Source organism: Miscanthus floridulus, chromosome 4, assembly GCF_019320115.1.
Source record: "Miscanthus floridulus cultivar M001 chromosome 4, ASM1932011v1, whole genome shotgun sequence".
In the NCBI taxonomy this organism is placed as follows: domain Eukaryota; kingdom Viridiplantae; phylum Streptophyta; class Magnoliopsida; order Poales; family Poaceae; genus Miscanthus; species Miscanthus floridulus.
In genome coordinates, this window is record NC_089583.1 from 82595693 (window position 1) to 82619317 (window position 23625).

The 23625-nt window shown below is 45.7% G+C and overlaps 1 pseudogene; it reads right to left on the minus strand.

Annotated features, from left to right (window-relative positions):
- Positions 1-611: 611 nt before the first annotated feature.
- LOC136548715 (trimethyltridecatetraene synthase-like) lies at positions 612-2247 on the minus strand (annotated as a pseudogene).
- Between the last annotated feature and the right edge of the window lie 21378 nt (positions 2248-23625).

The window sequence follows — 23625 nt, forward strand, 5'->3', positions numbered from 1 at the left end:
GCAAGTTCGAGCATCTAGCCACTATCTCTGAACAGCTGAAGGGTGCCTCCGAGCAATTGGAAAAGAAATCTGAACAGCTCAGAAGTGTATCCAAACAGAAAGCATGTATCTTGGGCCGAGCCTTGGGCAGAAGCCGGTCTCCGAGGGACCCTGGGTTTATGAACCCGACACTTTTTATAATGACAAGTGTGGTAATTTATATATATAAATTTAGGGGTTATTTTGAATTATCTATCGTAATGGCAGAGGTGGGTAATTTTTTTATAAAATTACAATAGATTCAATGACTATTATCAGAGATGATGATTAGAGTCTGTCAAATTAAAGGCTCTGTTGGGGGCCTCTAATTAGTAATAGTAAGATAAGATAAGGTTTTTTATACTTTTGGATTTCATTTTATAGATTATGGCTAGCGTTTATCAAGATCGCCAAAATATGGGACGTTGTTCGAAAAAATATAGCACAGCACGAGAAACGGAGAAAGCTAGCTGGTCGCCTGGGCTCCAGCCTCCAGGCATCCGAGATATAGGTTGCAGCGGACAGCGGTAACTCGGCAAACTGGGGCCTCGACAGAACCACCTTGTAACCCAGGCAAATGGGATTCGAGGTCATCAAGCAGTGTACAGGCGGGCCGGGAGCTTGGGCTCGACGACGGCCTGGAGCGGGAACTTGCGCGGCGTGGATAGGCCGAAGACTTCCTCCATGCTCAGCTCTTCCTTCGTCATGCCATCCGGTAGCCTCCACGCAAACCCGTGCAGCAGGTTGACGAGGATCACCTGGATCACCTTCAGCCCGAGGCTGTAACCGGGGCACATCCGTCGGCCGGAACCGAATGGGAGCAGCTCGAAGTCCTGGCCCTTGACGTCGATTTGCTCCCGACGAACCGCTCCGGCCGGAACTCCTCGGGCGCCTCCCCAAGCGCGGGTCGCGGCTGATGGTCCACGCGTTGATGAGCACGCGCGTGCCCGCGGGGATGTCGTATCCGCCCACGGACGTGTCCTCGCGAGAGACAAGCGCGGCGACAGCAGGGGGACGACCATATGCAAGCGCATGGTCTCTTGACGATGTGCGTCATGTACGGGAGGTGAGGGATGGACTTCTCCGTGACACAGCGTCGCGGCCGATGACGCTGTCCAGCTCCTACGGTGGCCTTGGCGAAGACGTCGGATTCTTCAGGAGCTCTGAGATGGCCCACTCGACGATTACCGCGGGCGCTCTCGTGCCCCCGGGACGAGATCCTGTGCCATCGAATCCAAGCATGTAGGAATGCTGAGCACTTTTGTTACGGATCAGCAATTCAGCATTAGGATTTTTCGGGTACAGAGACAATAAACCTGAGTGAAGGCTTTAACGCTGTCTCGAGTGAGCTTGACGTCGAGGCTGGGATCGTCGGCGAGCTGAAGCAGCCTGTCGACCATGTCCTGCGGCACGAAGGCGTCTCCCTCGCGCAGACGCCGCCCGTTGTGCTCCACCACCACGTTCTCCATGAATTGGTTGAACATCCTGCCCACCCTCTTCATCCTCCTGACGTAGCCCTGCAGGTCCAGCCAGGACAGCCAAGGGATCCAGTCCCCGATGTTGAGCACGCCGTTGAGCAAGAACAGCTCGTCAAGCATCCACCTGAACTCCTTCCACGTTGTCACGGAGCCCCCGCCACTGGCGACCACCTCCTTGTCCACGCACTTCCTGCCCAGAACCATGCGGGTGATGATGTTCAGGCTCATCGTGGACAGGCACTCCTTGAGCGGAACGACCTGCCCCGCCGTCCCGTGCAGGGCGCGCAGCAGCGCGTGCACCTCCTCCCGGCGAACGTGCTCGAAGGACTCTAGCCGCCTCGCGCTGAAGAGCTCGTCCGCGCAGATCTTGCGCGCCTGCCGCCAGTAGGCGCCGTAGGGGCTCCAGGCGATGTTAGAGTAGTTGTAGGTCGTGTACTTGCCCGCCGCCATTTTCGGCCGGTCGATGAACACCGAGTCGTGGGTCTTGAGGAAGAACTTGGCCATGTCGACGGACGACGCGATGACGACGGGGAAGGAGCCGAACTGCACGCGCATCAGCGGGCCGTGGCGCTTGGACAGCGCGTCGAGGGAGTGGTGCGAGCGCGCCGAGGAGGTTGAAGTTGCCGATGATCGGCCACGGCTTGGGGCCCGGCAGGCTGTTGCACGGCCGCGCTGCGTGCGTGGACAACTCCGAGGTACAGGACGGTGAGTGCACTACGGCGAAAACGGCCGCCCCTGCTGATAGCTCCATGTGGAGACTGGAGAGGATAGATGTTGTGACGGCCTGAGGTGATAACTTCAGCACCGTGCTTCAAAGATGAGACCACCGTGCTTATTGGTATTAGATTGTTGGGGAGGAGGGCAGCTGGAGAGGAAAATGAGGACAGCTTTGTTGGAGTTTGGAATGCCACTATGCCAGCTTTTAGTTCTTGACGACTTCAGCTGACACGAATATTTTACGATAACGCAGAGTTGACTCGATTTTCTTAAGTTCCTGTACATTGAATTCAGTGCTAGTATCTTCTTGTTGGATTAGGTGTCGAAGATTATTTAAGGGTGTCCTCAACAACTTGCACGAATCGCTAGCTCACATGGCCTGGTGGAGAACTTCTCACAGCTAGACTAAAGAGTGGACAACTTTTCGTGCGACAATCGTCGTCTCGCCTCGTCGGTCCGCCCCCAGCAATCCCCGCCTGCTTTCACCCTCGCTTCCCCTGTGCGATAGCTGGCCCAGAAAAGGAAACCGCCATCCCGTTTCCACCGCGATCGGGATTTTTAACTTTTTGCCATCCTTACGGATGACATTCCTTCGTTTGCCAGCTTTGTGCGCGTCCCTACGCATTTGCCATCGCAAACAGTAACCCTCCTACGTTTTTACCATTTCTGCTGAGGTGGCAAGTCAGATGGGCACGCTAGCGTGGCAGGGAGCCTAGGAGCCCTAACTTGGCACGCGAAATGACCACGCTGCCCTCACCTCCTTCTTTTGTCTCCAGCCGGCCCAGCCCCGAGTCAAACCTAGCCCACTCCAGCAGCCGCATCCATTCTTCCCCCTCTCACCCATTCTCTTCCCTGGCGACGGCGATGGCTGATCCTCCTCCCCCATGCACCCCATGGCTCGGAGGACAGAGCCCTCATTGTCAAGGAGCATGGCGTCGTGGGCTATCGAGGAGGAAGACACCGGGAAGGAGACTGGGCTCCCACTGATCATGTGTCCCACATGCAAGAGAGAGGGTAATCGAGCTCACAGTGAGGACAACGGATAACGGCAACCAGGGGCGCGTGTTCTTCAAGTGTCCCAGAAATGTGCCCGGGGTAAGGGTTTTTCTTGGTTTTGGTTTTGGTTTTGGGTTTGGTTGAAGAACCCTAACTGTTGGGCATTTTGCAGATGCCTGGTAGATGTAGGTTCTATGAATTCCAGAAAGCGTACTTGAAGAAGCTGGTGGAGTTGAAGTTTGTTGTCATTGATCTTGAAGTTGTCCTGGGTGTAGAAGAAGTAGAAGAAGCTAGGGGATTTGGTGAAGAAGAAACACAGTCAAAGTGTGTTGTGAAGAACAACATGGAAGCCAAGATGGATGCCCTTATTTCTTTGCTTAAGATGTTGATTTTAGTGTTATTTGTTGTATGCATTGTTGCCATAATGTATATGTTCAAGTGAATGGTTGTTCTCAGTAGTAGGAAAATATATGATGAACATGTTAATGCAATGGAAATGCTATCTTATTGTGTTGCCTATTGTATGTTGCATCAAATGGTTCTTTTGTCATGATAACAGCAAAAAATTCCATGACAGCCAACAAGAAGGTGAAATTGACAGAAATTTGCATACCAAGCTAATCCATTATTAGGTTCAGCAGTTGCCATACACAACTGGTCCATACATAACATGTTCATACTGGCAGTGATAGCCATAAATTACAGGTCCATACTGACACATGAGAGCCATACATAACAGGTCCGTACTGGCAATGACAACCATACATAACTGGTCCATCCCATACATAACATGTCCATGACAGCCATACATAATTGGTCATAGGAGATCCTGTCTCCAAAATACATATAAAAGAACAACCATTCAAACAGTGGTTATGGCTTAGTTGCCAACCTTTGTTGGTGTTGCCTTCTTCACCTTAGTAGCTAGTTGTTTCTTCCTTGGGGTCATTTTTTGGCTGGTTGCACTACTGTAGCTTCATCTCCTGGTACTATCTCCAGTGGCATTGGTTCATTCAAGTCCAGCCTCCTACAAGAGAATAACTAGTTAGTTGCTTGTGCATCTCATAGTACATTAGTGGCTGGTTGATGTAAATGGAAGTAACAAACCTTTTGCTGCCTGGTGCTTGATCCACCTGCACTGTTGATCCTTGCACAGCTTGGCCTGCAGCTCCTTCTTCATGTGCTTGCTTAGCTGCTGCCTCCCTTGCTGCCGCTGCTCTGGTCCTTGGTGTCCTTGGTGTTGTTGCAGGTTCCTTTGTTGCTACCTCTCCCTCCTTAGTTGTTTCTTTGTCAGCAGTTTTCTTCTTCTTCCTTGTAGTCTTTGTTGTTGCTGCCTTAGTAGTGGGAGCTAATGTTTCCTCTCCCTCCTTTGCTGGTTCACCCTCACTAGGTTTCTACTTCTTCCTTCCAGACTGAGTGGTTGTCTTCTTGGTCCTCTTCCTATACATGATGTGTTAGTAACTTAGATTAGTGTAACAATAACTGATGAAATTGCAAAAGAAACATACCTTTTTTTGGTGCCTATTAGTGGACACCTCCAGTTGGTGGCTCTATAGCCAAGCTCACCACAACTCTTACATGTCACTTGCCCTTGTTGCTTTCCCTGTCCTCTCCAAATAGCTGAGAATCCTATTCTTCCTTTGTCTCCTAGTCCTTTTCTTTTTCTTGGCCACTGGTGGAAACACTTTGAAGCCCTTGTCAACTGTAGGCCATTATTGCTTGTCAGTTATGCTGGGTATCACACCTACATAAGCTGCCTAAAACTTCTTCACTGAGTAGTACCCATTGACATACTTTTCCATGTCTGGATGCCTTTCAGTGGTGATAACAGCAAGGGCATGTGGGCAGGGCTTGCCACTGACCTGCCACTCCCTACATGTACACTCCTATAGATCTAGGTAGATAACATGCCTTTTGATCTCCTCACCCATGTACATCATAGTCACTTCAGCTCTTGGGGGTTCCCTTTAGTCACCTGGAGATGATCTAGTCCCTTGCTGGCAGCATTTAGCTGGTGAATGACAGCAGGAAGGATGCCACCAGTCAAAGCTAGTGAGATCTTCCTTCTTTTCTCAAACAAGACCAATGTCTTGATCCTAATTGCATCTGCAAGGGAGTCCAATGGCAGGTCTTTGAGCTCTTTGATCAAGCATTCTAGCACTCAACAAGATTATTGTTTATGTAGTCACACTTAATGTCTGTTGAGAATTTGCTTCTAGCCCAGAGTAACTTGTGATGCTCATTTAGCCAAGGTAAGATGTCTGTTGATCCTGCAACAACCTTGGCCATGAGACTCTCATACCTTTCTGTGTAAGCTCTAGCTATTGGTCACATGTACTGACCCAATAATGAACCACTACCCTATCCTTGAGAAAACCTTTTTCTTCATGTTGTCCATCAAATGCTTAAAGCATTCCCTCTGCTCTGCTCTTAGGAATACCTGTTTAACTGCAACCTCTAGACCCTTGCAGGCATCTGTTGCACTTAGCAACGCTAATGTGGATTCAATCCAAACATCATGCTCTTGGTCATCCATTTCGACAGATCCATAATCAACATTGGCTGTGTAAGCAACACTAACGTGGATTCTAAACGCAATTGTCAGTATCAATCCTAATAATAACCATAAACAATAAACAAACATGTGGAGTTAGGAGACATCGAACTCCAAAACACTATGGGATCCCGAAAACTAGACCAAACACTATAGCACATCAAACTTACCAAGGAGGGTAGTTAGTCCACTGCATCTTAATGCATACGATCAATAATAAGGGCTACCGCAATGTCACTAGAATCAAATGGACCACCAATCAAATCGAAACCGAATCAAATCAAAACCCTAGATTGGGGAACGCAACTGGGGAAATAGGGTTTTATGGGAGTGCGGGTAGTTCCTAGTATGGCATCGTGCGTCTAAGGAAGAGGAAGGAGAGTCGATGTCACTGCTGCGTCCCACCACAGCTGTCGCCACCGCATCCGCCACACCCACCGTCGCCGACGCCAGGAGTGGGGAAGATGGGGGAGTGGACTAGGATTGACTCAGGACTAGGCCGGCTGGAGACAAAAGAAGAAGGCAAGGGCAGCGTGATCATTTCGCGTGCCAAGTTAGGGTTCCCATGCTTCCTGCCATGCTGGCGTGTCCATCTCAGCAAAAATAATAAAAACATAGAAAGATTACTATTTACAATGGCAAATACGTAGGTACACATACAAAACTGACAAACTAGTAGTGCCATTCCTAAGGATGGAAAAAAGTCCCCACGATTCATACATGAGACCCGCTCCTACGACCCATCTCCTCCAATCACTCTCTATCCCCTCCTAGGATCCCCTCTCCAATCACGCAGGGCCGCTGCCGTGCACGCCGCTACACATCCCCGCACCCTGCGGCCGCACATGCCGCCGCTCCCCGTGTCCCTACCACAACACCATCCCCATTGCTCCTCGCCCAGGTCCAAATCCCACGGCTTGCCTTGCCACGGATCCCGGTGGAACTAAGCGGCAGCAGCGGAGGATGCACGTGGTGCATGCTTGGTGGCCTCCATCTCGCTACGCTTCTCGATGTCAACGATGAAGCGGAAGTGGTGCTTAGGGTTCTTGACAATGCTGCAGAAGCAGTGCCAGCAATGGAGCCTCCTTGCAGGAGTTCTTGGCCTGCAAGCCCCCGAACCACATCTCCAGGTGGCTCTCCATCCTCCTCTCTGTCCCGTAGGTTCTCTGGGTCCTCCCTCCGCTCTGCCTCGGGTTAGCCGATCAAGCACCAATCAGGCGCGCTCGTGTGGTGTACTACTAACTTGTAGCCGAGCCTTTTTCAACATCATTGTATGTATTAGGCATTTTATATTCAGATCTATTTATGTGTGAACAAATGATTGCTGTGGAGTCTAGAAAATTAAACAACAATTATTTCTTGGATCTGCTTTGGTGAAACACTATGAACAACTAATTTTTTTTGTAGATTGACATAATGAATTTGATGTTGATAAAAAATCATTGATAAAAATGTACTGTACATTTTTAAAATATTTGCTAATTATTTCAGAGTTAGACATTCTTGTTTCTAGTTATGTACTATGCAATGATTCAACGGTCCGTCTCATCCATATTATATTCCTACTGCGTAGAACCAAAGAGAGTGGTTTCAGTAGACATTCTTTACTGGACTACACTAGTTCTCTACATTTTTTCTTTTAGTATTGTAAAGTATTTTTAGTGGCTTTTACGCCTACAATTTCCTTTCTTTTTTGTGAACTGCCTGTAGTTTCCTTTCATGCTTGTCATGTTCTTAAGGTAATTATAAATTGAATCACTGATGTTGTTATTAGGCATCCCAATGCAATATTGCTCATTGAATTATCAAAGAAAAAAATTATTGTGAGGGAGTTATCATATGATTTTAAGTAGCCTGTTTGATGTGCAAGGTCGGACTATTGTTAATGGGCGTGTTGAACAGGAAGCAATTAAAACTGGTGAAGATGTTGAGATCTCGGGTTTGACACAGGTTAGATCTTAATTTTTTAATGCCTGAGATCAAATTTATGATACTATTAAATTGATGCATGTTTATCCTACTTTCTAATGTTTGAAGTATGAGATCTTAATTTCTTTAATTGAATGAGTTGTTGGTCTATCAAATTTAGTATGCTAGTAGTTAACAGGGATCAAGATGTCTTAAATTGTAGAGCTGCCTAGGTCACTGTTTTGGTTAATGTTCATGGCCCTCATGGTGCAAGTGCAAGACATGGAGCTCCAACTTAGTATACAACCCACTTTTTCTTGACTGTTTAGTTTTTGGGTGATTTATTTGTAAATGTTAGACAATAACTATGCTCAAGACTAGTGCTATTATTAGTACCAACTTAGTATACAACCCACATTTTCCTTGACTATTTAATTTTTGAGTGATTTATTTGTAAATGAAACCCATAGCTAAGCACAAGAGCAGAAAGTTCTTCTACTTTTCTATTTTTCATTTTTGTGATTTAGTACCCACTGCAACGACATGTTGTGATGGAATTTATTCTTGGTCGCACAGTGGTCTCTCAAGACTACAGTTACAATGGTGTTGAGATGTTCAAAAAGATGCTAGACCATGGAGGTCCCTGAAGACTATAGTTACCTGCAAAAGAGATGTTCAGAAAGATAATAGACCATGGAGAGATAATGATGGTGAAAGGAGATTGTGCCAAGTTTTTTGTTGATCCAGAGTATCATACAAGCAACTTGTGTGTAGGCTGGTAACACCATTGGTCTTCTTCTTCATGGCCTTAAGCGTGGTGATGTCGAGCGTGGCCAAGTTAGCATTCCTGACTTTTTTTTGATAAACAACATTCCTAACTTCAAAGTGCTCTGAGAAGTTTTAGAAATATCCATTTATCTGGAAACTGCCTTGCATCATGGTATATGGTTGCGTGATCACCAAAAGATCTGTACAATTCTTTTATTCATGATCTTTAGTCTTTGTTACACAATTTCTAGGTCTCTAATATCGAGATTGAACAATCTCTAATGTTGATGCGCTGTCATTTTGTACTGTTTTAGGTGGTGTGCAAACCTGGTAGTCTGAAGACATACAAAAAAGTTTGAGGCAGAAATATATGTCCTGAGAAAAGGATGAAGGTGGCCGGCACACTTCCATGTATGTTGTAGTTTATAGATGGAATTTTAGAAAAGTAAAAAACGTCTTGTAGTTTGGAATGGAAGTCATTGCTTATCACCTGTAACATATAGTTTTTCTTGATTGATGGAGCACACATGTAGCACCAATAACATATGGAAAATTGTTTGATGATGTGAAAATTTCTAAACTGATTTGTGTTAGTTGATGCATATATTATTCAAAAGAGGACATTGTGACTTCATTTATTGTAATCTTCTATATTTGTTCACATAAAAAATATGAACTATTATATTATATTCTAATTGTTCGTGCTTTGTGAGAACTCATGTAATATTGATGATTAGCTACGGCGTTGTGAATATCATTTTCAAAATATTGTTTCTTAATAGTATATCACACATTTAAAATTGAATTATTATGACATTGTTTTTCCCCGTCACCCGCCAGGATCTTATGTCGTCATAACTGTCACGGGCGGTCCTCACCGTCATCGCCCTCGCCTTTGACATCCTTCATCTTCCTCACCAGCTGATCCATCCACTGCCGGCCGTCGCACGCTCACATTGTGTGAGGTGCGCTGCAGGAACCGCCACACCAACAGGGAGGGCGCTACTAGACACCTAGCTCGGCATTGGTTTGGCTCGATCAGGAGGCGCCGTGAGTGCTGGTGCATGTCCTGATCCTGTTCATCCCGTTTCTCAGGTCTTTTCCTAATGCGGTTGTTTAACCAAATCAAATGTTCTAATTAGATTGTTTTTGGAATTGTGAGTTGACAAGGTTCTGAAAGCCATACCCTTCCCTTATGCCATCACCACCTTCAGGTTTGCATCCCGATCACTCATGTGGCTGCTCAATCTGCATCTCAAACCGAGACTCCCTCAAACAGGTACTGTGTATAAACAAAAGGGAAGATTACTCACCTTTGTTGTGACCTGTAGCTATAAAGATATTAGATATTAGTACAAGATAACTAGACGCTCCAATTGACTAAATTGCACCGATGTAAAACTAGTTCACTCATATAACTGATGCGATGAATTGTTATTTATTTGCTAATGCAGTATGCAAAGCTCCTGCCTTTGGCTTTGATCCACATGCTTGGAAATGAAAACAACAAGAAAATTCTCGCTCATAAAGATGCTTTTTGCTCTTATAATGTTCCCTAACTGTAGATTCACAACAGTTCAGCATGATATATGTTGTGCACACTGCACCCTAGCACGACCGATTCTTCCTCATCTGCAAGGACCAATTCCGGTTGGAGGCCCGCTGACCAATTCCTTGGCCCTAGGACATCACCTCCCTAGAAAGCTGAACCCTCTTCAAGTATTATCCCCTCCCTTCAATGTTTGTTCCCATGTAAACTTAGATCGGTGAATTATTTTTGGTAATATCAAGAGTCTTTCCACAATTTCATGGGATATATCAGGTTCAATTTTGTTTCTGTCAATTTTTGTCATGCCATGGCAACACCTGCGAACATGCCTCAATGTTGTAATTCTTCTGATGCTCTGACAGTTCACCAAATTCACCATTAATCCTCAATTAACCTGTTGTTCAGCTGCATCTCGAATTGGATAAATTTGGCTGTGTTCAATTGCAATATGGCTCAGTTGTGCCATTGGATAATAAATAAATAAATAGGAAGCTATTTTGGTGAGCATAATCTTTTTTATGATTTCACTAAATTTTGGTAGTTGTGCAGAAGTGTGTTGCCATGATATATATTAGAATAGTAGCTTAATTAGATGATTTCATATGTATGTCAATACGTGTCCTCTGAAAATTATATGTGTGGTTAACCCCATGACCAAGCTAGATGAAATTTCAACTTATTTTTCTCATACTGACCAAAATATCATATATTCATACATGTGAGATCGAGCCTGGCCGTAAAGTTTAATTTTTCTGGTGTTCATTGTCAGTATCCACAAAGTCAAAGTGTCAGACTGTCTCTAAATAAATTTTACGTAATTGCTAAATTTACTGATCTGTTGTGGTCACTGACCGGGAATATGGCGTGGCCCTATAGGGTGAGGCTCAGATTCATGGATTTCCTTGGCCGGTTTGGCCAAGGTTTATTCTTACTGCAAAAGCCATGTGATTGTCTTTCCCTACCTTGCAAGCTTCGTAAGTATCATACTTCAACAAAGTTACTATGTGGACTTAATAAATAGGTTTGTCGGTCTAAAAAAATAAGTTTGTCTTTGGCCAAACTCTTTACCAATCATGTGTTTATTTCCGTATAACTTGGATGGCTTGCTGGTGCCAGGTATTTAGCTAAAATACTTAAGAGAGATCAAATTTGCCATTGGATCATATGCATGGGATGTCTGCTTCATATGCAAGAAGCGTCGCCTCTACAATTTTTGTTTTTAAGACTTAAATGGCCTAATAACAACAATCCTCCAATAATATGGCAATGCTAATCAGAGGGTGTGCTGAGGTAAGTTCATTTTATACAGTTTTGTAATTGTAATAAATTCAAAGCTTATTTGTTTATGGTAAGCTACATGGCGATATAGGCACAAACAACTTTTGAAGTTCTTCACAGAGCCACTGCGGGCCTGGCAAGTCCTAGTACAATGGACTAAAGAAGGGTCATGATACCTCGATTATCTTCTCTTGTCATTGTTACAGCTGCAGACACATCATTGGTGATCTCTTTCCCCTGCTATTGCTTCTGTGTGCTGTCACATGCTCTGCTCAAAATGTTCTTGAAGGTATTGTTAGATTCCATGCTTTTGCACTTGTATGCTATCGTTTAAGTCCCCTAATGAATACTGGTTGCAGAATGAACAAAATATTTTTCTTGCAGTCTTATTAGAGGGTGGAGGTATGCATAGTGCACGATAGTTTAGGGTACCTGAGGCATTACACTATGTTGCCAGTTGTCTTTTCAATTGTTGATGTCATATTTCCATCCATCACAGCTTATTCTCTTTGGAGCGTCAGTGTCGCACCCAATTTTGCAAAGCAAAACCAAGTACTCATATATGTGCGCCCAGGATGTCCAAACACACATATGTCACAAATTGCAGTAGTATCAAAGTAAAGTACTTATTACATCGCATATCTCATCATAAAGTTAAATAAAAAGTTTGCTCGAAAGCAATATTATTACAAACACAGCGGAAAAACTAGCCCAACTGCCACAGGGACTCCAACTGGTGAACATCTTCCTAGTAGTCCTGGACATCCTCCGGAAACTCTTCATATCCATTATCTGTTACCCATCCGGGATTTTCATTTGATGTAAAGCAAGTGTAAGCTCACCATGCTTAGCAAGTATAACAAAGGGATCTATGAGGCTCAAATAGGCTTGACACTGTTTGACTGCGGTTTGCAATTTTAGTTGATCAATTTTTAGCAACCTGAATTACTACTTTAATGAACAGTCCCAATTCCCAAGTGGTATTAAAGTATCATCCAGCTTTGTCTCAATTCCCAACCATCCATCATCCATAGTAACCACTAATCTCGAAGGATCTAGACCGCTCGTATCCGTGAGCACGGCTGTTATAACAGGTTAATTATTTCTGCAGAAATTGTACATCTTTACCCACCGAGCCGTGATTCCCAATGCCGGGGTTCGCGAGACCCACTACACCTCTTCCTAGGAAGTGTGGCAAAGTTTCACTATGAAACCCTTAGCTAGTTGCACTAACAAATCATAGCTACAAAGGAATGGCACATGTGGGCATCGCAGCACGGTGCACACCCTAACAGAAAAAGGAAGATACCCTCTTACCTCTTACTAGAGCTACAGACGAGCTAGTACAAACTAGATAATAGGTTAAAGTCAGAGCCATTTGACACTCAGGGTTGTACGGTCCCTCCTGGTTGCCGCTTCAGGATAAAGTCCTTATGGAGAGGCACTAGAGTACTCAACCCCGTACTCCAGCCCCCTATCTGTTGCTAAAAAGCTCCATTTTATCACATTGCATATAGTCTTTAAATATGTTTAACAATTACTTCATGTTAAGCGCTGCGGCATCTATCCCAAAATGCCTACCCAATAAACCCAGGTATCAAGGATATGTGGTACAATGAATCATCTAGGTAGAGTCCTCAAAGGCAATTCAAATTAAACTCATGCATGAATGTAAGTGGTAGTAGTTCATAGGTAACAAGGGGCCTTTGGTACACTTGCCTTCCTCAAAGTCATCCTGGGAGTACTGCTGATCCTGCTGGGGGTCCTCAGTCACCTTGAATGGCTCACCCTCTAATCGTGATCCAATCATCAATCAAGCATTATTCCAATCATTACATGCATACAAGATAGAACTCTATTAGAATAGTACACCAAACAGTGAAACATATGTTGAAAAGCTTACAGATCTGTTCTACGCATTTCTACGAACACATGAGCAAAAGAATCACTCAAATCGGACTTAAAACGTGAAAGTTATGCATGAAATAAGATGTAATGGCAATTCTGTAAATAAAACTAACCTATTTTCGATTAAAATAATTAAAAAACTAATTTAAATGAAATTTGGACCGGGCTTACTATTTCTGGAAACTTCAGGGACTTGAATGAATAAAAGCAGGACTAAATAAAAATTAGTTTGAACTGGACTGGACCGTGGGTTGATTTCTAGAAAAAGCGGGGGCTTCTCTGCAAAACGCGCTCGGTTGACTGGGGTTGACCCGATGGCTGACTGGCTGATGACTCATCAACACGCGGTGGCTATTCATTGGGCGTGGTGCACCACGCGGGCGTGGGCGCGCTGACGTGGGCGCTGACGCGGCCACGGTGGACTGAGTCCACGGTCCGCGGTGGACCGAACCGGTACCAGCTTATCTGGACCGTTCCTTGATGATCGGACGGCGCAGGGTGAGATCCGGATGGTGGCTCGCCGGGGAAGAAAGAAAGGCTGGCGGCGCCATGGCCGGTGCGCCGGGACCTTGGGCTATGGCTTCCTAGGGCGCCAAAACGAAATCTGAGGGCACGGGAAGGTGGAGGGGCTCACCATGAGTCGCCTAGAGGGGAACGCGGCGTCCGGGAAGGCTCCGAGGCTAGGTCGTCGACGGCGGCCGCTGAACTGGAGAGAGAGAGAGAGGCGCGCGGGTGAGGGTGTAGCCGGGCAAAACAAGCGCCAAAATGCAAAATGGGATGTACCTACGGGCGCGGGAAGATCCGGTGATGCTTTGGGTGGCCTTGGCAGTCGGCGTTCACGCTCGGAAGGGGGAGGCTCTCACCGGCGGCAGGTGGCTCTCGGTAGCGGGCAAAGGTGGGGAGAGAAGGCGGGGTTGGCTCGGGGTTTTATAGGCCGGGTGGCTGCGTGGAATAAGGAAGGAGAGCAAGTGGATTCGGTCACCTACCATGCGGGGGCGACGGCGGTGGCCTTCCCTGCATGGCCGCGCCATCGGCGGCTGAAGAAAGGAAAACGCCGGGGGAAGAAAGAAAGCTCGGGGAAGAAGAAAGGAAAGAAGGAAAGGGCGCTGACCGGTGGGGCCGGAGGCGCAGCGAGAGAGAAAGAAAGAAGGCAATGCGCTCGCGGGTGAAGCCAAGCAAGCCGCAGCGGCGTGCCGTCGCGCGAAGCGGGCCGCAGCGAAGCAGCAGCTGGGCCGCCGAGTTGGTGCGCGCGCGCGGGTGGCCAGCTGGGCCACATGGGGTGCGGGCCAGCGTGCAGTGCGGGCCAGCGTGACAGGCCGCCGAGACAGGCCAGCGGGAGGAGGAGGGGGAAGAGGGCCGGGCTAGCTGGGCCAGAAAGTGTCTTTCTCCCCTTTTTTTTCAAATCAAATGTTTATCAAATTCTATTTTCTCCATTTTCATTTTTAAACCAATTCAAATAAGTTTTGAATACAAATTTCAATTCATCTAGCCCTACACTCAATCAAAACCCATATGACTCGGCATGAATGCAACAAACAAGTTTCTAAACTTATAGTTTATTTTATTTATTCAATATTTATTATTTGGCCTAAGTTAAAAATACCTAGAAAATGTAATAAATGCTAAGAATTAATTGCTAATTTGTGGTAAAAATTTTAGGTGTTACAAACCTACCCCCCTTAGAATGAATCTCATCCTCGAGATTTGGATGGTTCAAAGAGATTGGGATAGTCAGTTCTCAGATCTTCCTCTCTTTCCCACGTTGCCTCATCCACTGAGTGTCTGTTCCACTGAACCTTGCACATTCTTATTATTTTGCTCCTTGTGATTCTCTCCGCTATTTCCAGGATTCTCACTGGATACTCTTTGTATGATAGATCCCCTCAGATATCCAGTTCTTCCAAGGGTAGTTGTTCCTCAGGTACTCTCAAACATTTCTTAAGTTGTGACACATGGAAAACATCATGAACACCTAAGAGCTGCTCTGGTAACTCTAACTGGTAAGCAACTTCTCCTCTCCTGTTGATGATCTTGAATGGTCCCACATACCTGGGTGACAACTTTCCCTTGGTATGGAATCTCTTTACTCCTTTCATAGGTGAAACTTTGAGATAGACAAAATCACCAATTTCAAATGCCAAATCTCTTCTCCTTGTGTCCGCATAGCTTTTCTGTCGGGACTGTGCAACCTTTAGGTTTTGCCTAATTGTTTGCACTTGTTTTTCTGCCAGTTGCAAAACATTTGGTCCAAAGACTTGGCTTTCCCCCGTTTGATTCCAAAACAATGGTGTTCTGCACTTTCTGCCATACAATGCCTCAAACGGTGCCATTTTAAGACTCTTTTGGTAGCTATTATTGTAGGAGAATTCGGCATAAGGTAAACTCTTATCCCAACTTGTCCCATACTATAGAGCACAAGCTCTTAGCATATTCTCTAAGATCTAATTTGTCCTTTCGGTCTGTCCATCTGTTTGAGGATGGTAAGCTAAGCTGAAGTTCAACTTCGTATCCATTGACTCATGCAATTTCTGCCAAAAATGTGATGTGAACTGTGTACCCCTATCCGAAACAATCTTCTTTGGTACACCATGTAAACATACAATCCTTTCCATATACAACTCTGCTAACTTTGCACTCGAATAAGTTACCTTGACCGGAATGAAATGGGCCACTTTTGTCAGTCGGTCAACAATCACCTAGATAGAGTCAAATCCTCTGTGTGTACGGGGTAATCCAACTATAAAGTCCATTCCAACTTCTTCCCATTTCCACTCGGGTATCCTCATAGGCTTGTAGTAAACCTGCTGGCCTCTGATGTTCTGCTTTCACTCTTTGGCACGTGTCACATATAGCCACATGTTCTACTACGTCTCTCTTCAGTCCATACCACCAGTACCTCTCTTTAAGATCAAGATACATTTTAGTACTTCCTGGGTGTATGGAATAGGCTGAGTCATGAGCTTCCCTCAAGATAGACTCCCTGAATAATTTTACTTCTGGCACACAAATCCTTTTACCGAACCATACTGTCCCTTGATCATCCATATGGAATCCTAGGGCTTTATCAATCACTATACGCTCTGCAATATCCTTGATCCTCTCATCACCCATCTATCCTTTATGAATCTCTTGTTCCAGAGTGGATTCTACCTCTAACTCCATGGTGTTGGCCACAATACCCAAATTCAAGTATTTGAACTCCTCACACAACTCTTTAGGTAGTTGAGTTGTATAGGCCATGTTCACATAACTCCTTCTACTCAAGGCATCTGCTACAACGTTAGCCTTTCCCGGGTGATAGTGAATATCCAAATCATAATCCTTGATTAACTCAAGCCATCTTTGTTGCCTCAGATTTAGATCTGACTATGTGAATATATACTTTAGACTCTTATGGTCCGTATAAATCTCACACTTATGGCCAATCAGGTAGTGCCTCCATATCTTAAGAGCATGCACCACAGCTGCCAATTCCAGATCATGAGTCGGATAATTTAGCTCATGTTTTCTCAGTTGTCTAGATGCGTAGGCAACAACTCTGCCTTCTTGCATAAGAACACCTCCTAGACCTTGCCGTGAGGCATCACAGTAGATAGAGAAACTTTTGGTGAGATCAGGTAAGATGAGCACTGGAGCAGAAGTCAGTCTCTTCTTCAACTCCTCAAAACTGTCCTGGCATTGTTTAGTCCATACAAATTTGGCATTCTTCTCCAACAACGCAGTCATGGGCTTGGCTAACTTAGAGAATCCCTCAATGAACCTCCTATAATACCCAGCCATACCTAGAAAACTCCAAATCTCACTAACATCCTTAGGTGGCTTCCAACTCAACACATCTCTAACCTTCTTGGGATCTACTGCTACTCCTCCATTAGAGATTATGTGACCAAGGAAAGATACTTCTTTTAACCAGAACTCACATTTGCTGAACTTGGCATAAAGTTGATGTTCTCTAAGCTTTTGCAACACCAATCTCAAATGCCCTTCATGTTCTTCTTCATTCTTAGAATACACTAGTATGTCATCAATGAACACGACGACAAACTTATCAAGGTACTCCATGAATACTTTGTTCATCAAATACATGAAGTAGGCAGGTGCATTAGTCAGACCAAAAGACATGACTGTGAACTCATACAGTCCATAGCGGGTCACAAAGGTGGTCTTGGGGATGTCAGTACACCTTATCCTCAACTGATGGTATCTAGATCGAAGATCAATCTTGGAAAACACACAAGCCCCTTTCAATTGGTCAAATAGGTCATCAATTCTAGGCAATGGGTACTTGTTCTTAATTGTGACCTCATTAAGTGACCTGTAGTCTATGCACATCCTTTGTGTACCATCCTTCTTTTCTACAAACAGTACTGGTGCACCCCATGGTGATGAACTAGGTAGAACATAACCCTTATCTAGCAATTCCCTTAGTTGTTTCTTAAGTTCTGCTAATTCATTCACTCCCATTCTATAGGGTCTCTTAGCTATGGGTGTAGTTCCAGGTAAAAGTTCAATTATAAACTCGATGTCTCGGTCAGGTGGCATACCTGGCAATTCCTCGGGAAAGACATCCGGGTACTCATTTGTTATCCTTATATCTTCTAAGGTTGTGCCCTCCAACTGATTAACCCGACAGATTTCTATGGCAGACTGAGTTGCCACAAACACCACTTCTTCTCCAGTTGAAGTGATAAGATTCACCGAGCTATTACCACAATTAATAACTGCTTTCTGCAACCTTAGCCAATCCATACCCAAGATGACATCAATACCGGTGGAATTTATGACTACAAGATTTGCTTGAAATTCTACCCCCCTTATGCTGAGACTAGCAGCTAAGCATATCCACTCTGCTTTCATTACCCCACCAGGTGAGCTTACTAACATGTGTTTCTTCATAACACTTACTAGAATACCATGCTTCTTTATGAATGTATATGTTATGAAGGAATGCGAAGCACCAGAATCAAAAAGTACTGTAGCTGAGTTTGAGTTGACTGGAAATGTACCGATCACCACATCCGGTGCCTCCTGAGCTGTTTCAGCAGTAACATGGTTCACCTTTCCCCGAACGTAGTTCTGCTGTGAGTTAGTCTTCTTGGGGCATCTATTAGAGTAATGTCCCAGCTCTCCACAATTGAAGCACTTGTTGTCATTAACTGCATTTGGCGCTTTTGGTGCGCCATTCCTCTACGAAGCATTGGGGGCATTATTCCTCACTGGTACATTGTTGGGTTGCTGCTGGCGCTGAGCTGGTGCCTTGTACTGCTGTTGCTGCTGCTGTGCACGCTGCTGCTGCTGGTTGTGGTTGAGACCTGTCTGACCTTGATAGCGCTGCTGAGGTTGAGTTTGTTGAGGGTTGGTACGGAAGCGAGAGTTGCTCCCAGATTGCTGTCCTTGAAATTTTCTCTTCTTGTCCTCCATCTGGCGGCGCTTGTTCTCAATCACTAAAGCTTTGTCCACCAGCTGCTGGAAGTTAGCAAAGGTATGGGACAACAGCTGGTACTGGAGACCATCATTCAAGCCCTCCATAAATAGCTCCTGCCTCTTTCCATCCTCGTCTACCTCAGTAGGTGCATACCGTGACAATTGTATAAACTTGTCACGATATTCAGCAACAGTCATGCCCCCCTGCTTGAGAGCCAAGAACTCCTTCTTCTTCAGCTTCATCAGTCCTGCAGGCACGTGATGAGTGCGAAAGGCACTGCGGAACTCAGCCCAAGTGATGGGATTAGCTTCGGTGCGGCCGAAGCGGAATGAGTCCCACCAATCCTGTGCAGCTCCCTGCAACTATCCAGAAGCATATAAAACTTTCTCCCTATCATCACATTGGGCAATCTCCAGTTGCCTCTCTATGGCACGTAGCCAGTCATCAGCTTGGAGTGGATCGACAGAGTGCTTGAATACAGGTGGGTGTCCTTTCAGAAACTCTCCCCTCTTATCCCTGACATGAGGGGGGGCATTTCCATTCCCTTGCCCCATGTTCTGCATGTTCTGGGCCATCTGCTGAAGCAACTGGGTCTGCATCATCATTAGCTGCTCCATGGAGACTGGGGGTGGTGGTGGCGGTTCCTCGCCTCCCTAGTTGTTTCTCTTGGTGTTCACCATCTGTAGAGGCATCATATAAGTCTCACATGTCCAAGCATATAACTCTTACAAGATACTGGTGTAACAAGAGTAGGTGTAGACAAGAGATATATGTAGGGTATGCAAGAAGATATTTGTTCTGAATTTTTTTTTCCAGCGAGTTGGATAGCAGCAGTGCTGTAAAACGAGCATATCTCAGTCTCTGTTTATCATATGATTGCGTAGCATACCTTTCTGGAAAGCTTATGAAATTCTCTACAACTTTCGTTTAGAACACTTTTTCAGATTCCAACATTTACTTAGTCAAAGTCAGACGATAAGAAGTACTGTTCCGGAATCCTGACAGCACAGAAACCTCGACTTACAACAGTTGTATCTCACAATTTATAATAGCTATTGAGGTGATTCCAGAGCCAGAAGAAAGATGTTGAAGTCTACTTATCTCCATAAAAATTTCATGACCTTTGAGTATCTAGATTATGAGATATGAACTGATAAAGACAGACTGTTCCGAAAGATACAGAATGGACAGCATGATAAAACGAAACCCAACTATTTATTCATAATATTCCTAAACCTTAACCTTAACTAAATGATCGTGGACATGCCCACAAGTCATCACAATCATATCAAAGATCAAAATCAAACATTATTCATAATGATAAACATCCAACCATGCAACTAACACTTGTCCAACCATTAAAAGAAAGAAACTAAATACTCTCTCGCGTAGCTACGCGTGCTTATTACATATTTTTTAAGACTCTCCTATGGGTACGGGTCGATGGTGGTGCTGGTGCTGGGGTCTCGAGACTCTCCTCTGGTCCTCGGGGGTGACTGAGCGGGTACTCCTGAATCTTCCACATCTGGACCTCCTAGCTGTTGCTTTAGTGTAGCGTTCTCACGAGCTAGCTGCATGTAGGCCCTCCCCATGACATCGAGCTCATCTAGGGCCTGATCCAAGTCAGTGTGGGTCTCAGCCAAGCACAACAGGGTGGGCCTCAGCCTTAGGTTCGCCTCTCCAAGTGGTGTAGCGATGTTGCACGTAGACTGTCCGCTCCGACGGCGGGGAAGATAGCGGTCATCCTCCCAGGTGATGTCGTCGAAGTGACGGTCGCGGTTGACCATCAACGCCTATCGAGCTGCATCCCTGATGATGGCCGCACGTGTGAGCCGTGCAGTGGTGGCGCGGTGGATGTAGCGCACCCGAGTCCCCTCTCGGATGTACACTTCTGTCTCCCAGAAGCCGGTGTAGTCGGGGTGGGTCCAATGCTCCGTCCTATACTAAACAGTGCCTCCAGGGTGGTAGCGATGCACAAGTGCGAGAAGCCTAGGGTGGTAGTAGCCATCACCCTCCAAGTCGTAGTGGATCTCCGCAGTCCATCCCTGAGCCAACGGTGCATTGTGATCATCATCATTGTCATCATCCCCATCGTCTCCACCGTCTCCATCATCTCCACCGTCTCCACCGTCTCCACCATTACCATCATCACCTCCATCAGAATCATCAGAACCATCTCCATCGTCGGGGTCACTAGCTCCCTCCTGGCCACCTTGTTCATGCTCCTCCATAGGATCCTCCTCAGAATCCTCGATCTCGATGGGCTCCTCGAACATAGGCACCTCTTCTGTTTCTTCATCCATTGGATCCTCCAGCAAGTCCTCTAGAGGTTCCCCCATGGGCACCTCCACAGGTGGTTCCTCCTCCTGGTTCCTCAGCGCTTCCACCAGATGTGCTGGGACACGCTTGCCCAAAGTGAACCTGGTTCTCCTGGTGGGCATCGGAATGGTCCTCTTGCGCGCGGTCAGCTTGGTACGGACCATCTATAAGAATGAAAAGGTTGAGTATTAGAACAAAATAATTTTTGGCAATAGATAAAGAACAGAATATAAGCAAAAATTTTATAGCAAATTAAAGTAATAAAATAAAGATAATGTGATCCTAGAAACGTCCATTTCTAACTAGGTTGTTCGTCCTACAGTCGGTTATAGCTCTGATACCAATTTGTCGCACCCAATTTTGCAAAGCAAAACCAAGTACTCATATATGTGCGCCTAGGATGCCCAAACACACATATGTCACAAATTGCAGTAGTATCAAAGTAAAGTACTTATTACATCGCATATCTCATCATAAAGTTAAATACAAAGTTTGCTCGAAGGCAATATTATTACAAACACAGCGAAAAAACTAGCCCAACTGCCATAGGGACTCCAACTGGTGAACGTCTTCCTAGTAGTCCTGGACATCCTCCGGAAACTCTTCATATCCATTATCTGTTACCCATCCGGGATTTTCATTTGATGTAAAGCAAGTGTAAGCTCACCATGCTTAGCAAGTATAACAAAGGGATCTATGAGGCTCAAATAGGCTTGACACTATTTGACTACGGTTTGCAATTTTAGTTGATCAATTTTTAGCAACCTGAATTACTACTTTAATGAACAGTCCCTAATTCCCAAGTGGTATTAAAGTATCATCCAGCTTTGTCTCAATTCCCAACCATCCATCATCCACAGTAACCACTAATCTCGATGGATCCAGACCGCTCGTATCCGTGAGCACGGCTATTATAACAGGTTAATTATTTCTGCAGAAATTGTACATCTTTACCCACCGAGCCGTGATTCCCAATGCCGGGGTTCGCGAGACCCACTACACCTCTTCCTAGGAAGTGTGGTAGAGTTTCACTATGAAACCCTTAGCTAGTTGCACTAACAAATCATAGATACAAAGGAATGGCACACGTGGGCATCGCAGCACGGTGCACACCCTAACAGAAAAAGGAAGATACCCTCTTACCCCTTACTAGGAGCTACAGACGAGCTAGTACAAACTAGATAATAGGTTAAAGTCAGAGCCATTTGACACTCGAGGTTGTACGGTCCCTCCTAGGTTGCCGCTTCAGGATAAAGTCCTTATGGAGAGGCACTAGAGTACTCAACCCCGTACTCCAGCCCCCTATCTGTTGCTAAAAAGCTCCATTTTATCACATTGCATATAGTCTTTAAATATGTTTAACAATTACTTCATGTTAAGCGCTGCAGCATCTATCCCAAAATGCCTACCCAATAAACCCAGGTATCAAGGATATGTGGTACAATGAATCATCTAGGTAGAGTCCTTAAAGGCAATTCAAATTAAACTCATGCATGAATGTAAGTGGTAGTAGTTCATAGGTAACAAGGAGCCTTTGGTACACTTGCCTTCCTCAAAGTCATCCTAGGAGTACTGCTGATCCTGCTGGGGGTCCTCAGTCACCTCGAATGGCTCACCCTCTAATCGTGATCCAATCATCAATCAAGCATCATTCCAATCATTACATGCATACAAGATAGAACTCTATTAGAACAGTACACCAAACAGTGAAAACATATGTTGAAAAGCTTACAGATCTGTTCTACGCATTTCTATGAACACATGAGCGAAAGAATCACTCAAATCGGACTTAAAACGTGAAAGTTATGCATGAAATAAGATGTAATGGCAATTCTGTAAATAAACTAACCTATTTTCGGATTAAAATAATTAAAAAACTAAATTTAAATGAAATCTGGACCGGGCTTACTATTTCTGGAAACTTCAGGGACTTGAATGAATAAAAGCAGGACTAAATAAAAATTAGTTTGAACTGGACTGGACCGCGGGTTGATTTCTGGAAAAAGCGGGGGCTTTTCTGCAAAACGCGCTTGGTTGACTGGGGTTTGACCCGACGGCTGACCGGCTGCTGACTCATCGACACACGGTGGCTGTTCATTGGGCGCGGTGCACCACGCGGGCATGGGCGCACTGACGTGGGCGCTGACGCGGCCACGGTGGACTGAGTCCACGGTCCGCGGTGGACCGAACCGGTACCAGCTAATCTGGACCGTTCCTTGATGATCGGACGGCGCAGGGTGAGATCCAGACGGTGGCTCGCCGGGGAAGAAAGAAAGGCCGGCGGCGCCATGGCCGGTGCGCCGGGACCTTGGGCTACTGGCTTCCTAGGGCGCCAAAATGAAATCTGAGGGCACGGGAAGGTGGAGGGGCTCACCGTGAGTCGCCTGGAGGGGAACGCGGCGTCCGGGAAGGCTCCGAGGCTGGTCGTCGACTGGCGGCCGTGAGCTGGAGAGAGAAGAGGCACGCGGGTGAGGGTGTAGCCGGGCAAAACAACGCCAAAATGCGAAGTGGGATGTACCTACGGGCGTGGGAAGATCCGGTGATGCTTCGGGTGGCCTTGGCGTCGGCGTTCGCGCTCGGAAGGGGGAGGCTCTCACCGGCGGCGGTGGCTCTCGGTAGCGGGCAAAGGTGGGGAGAGAAGGCGGGGTCGGCTCGGGGTTTTATAGGCCGGGTGGTGCGTGGAATAAGGAAGGGGAGCAAGTGGATT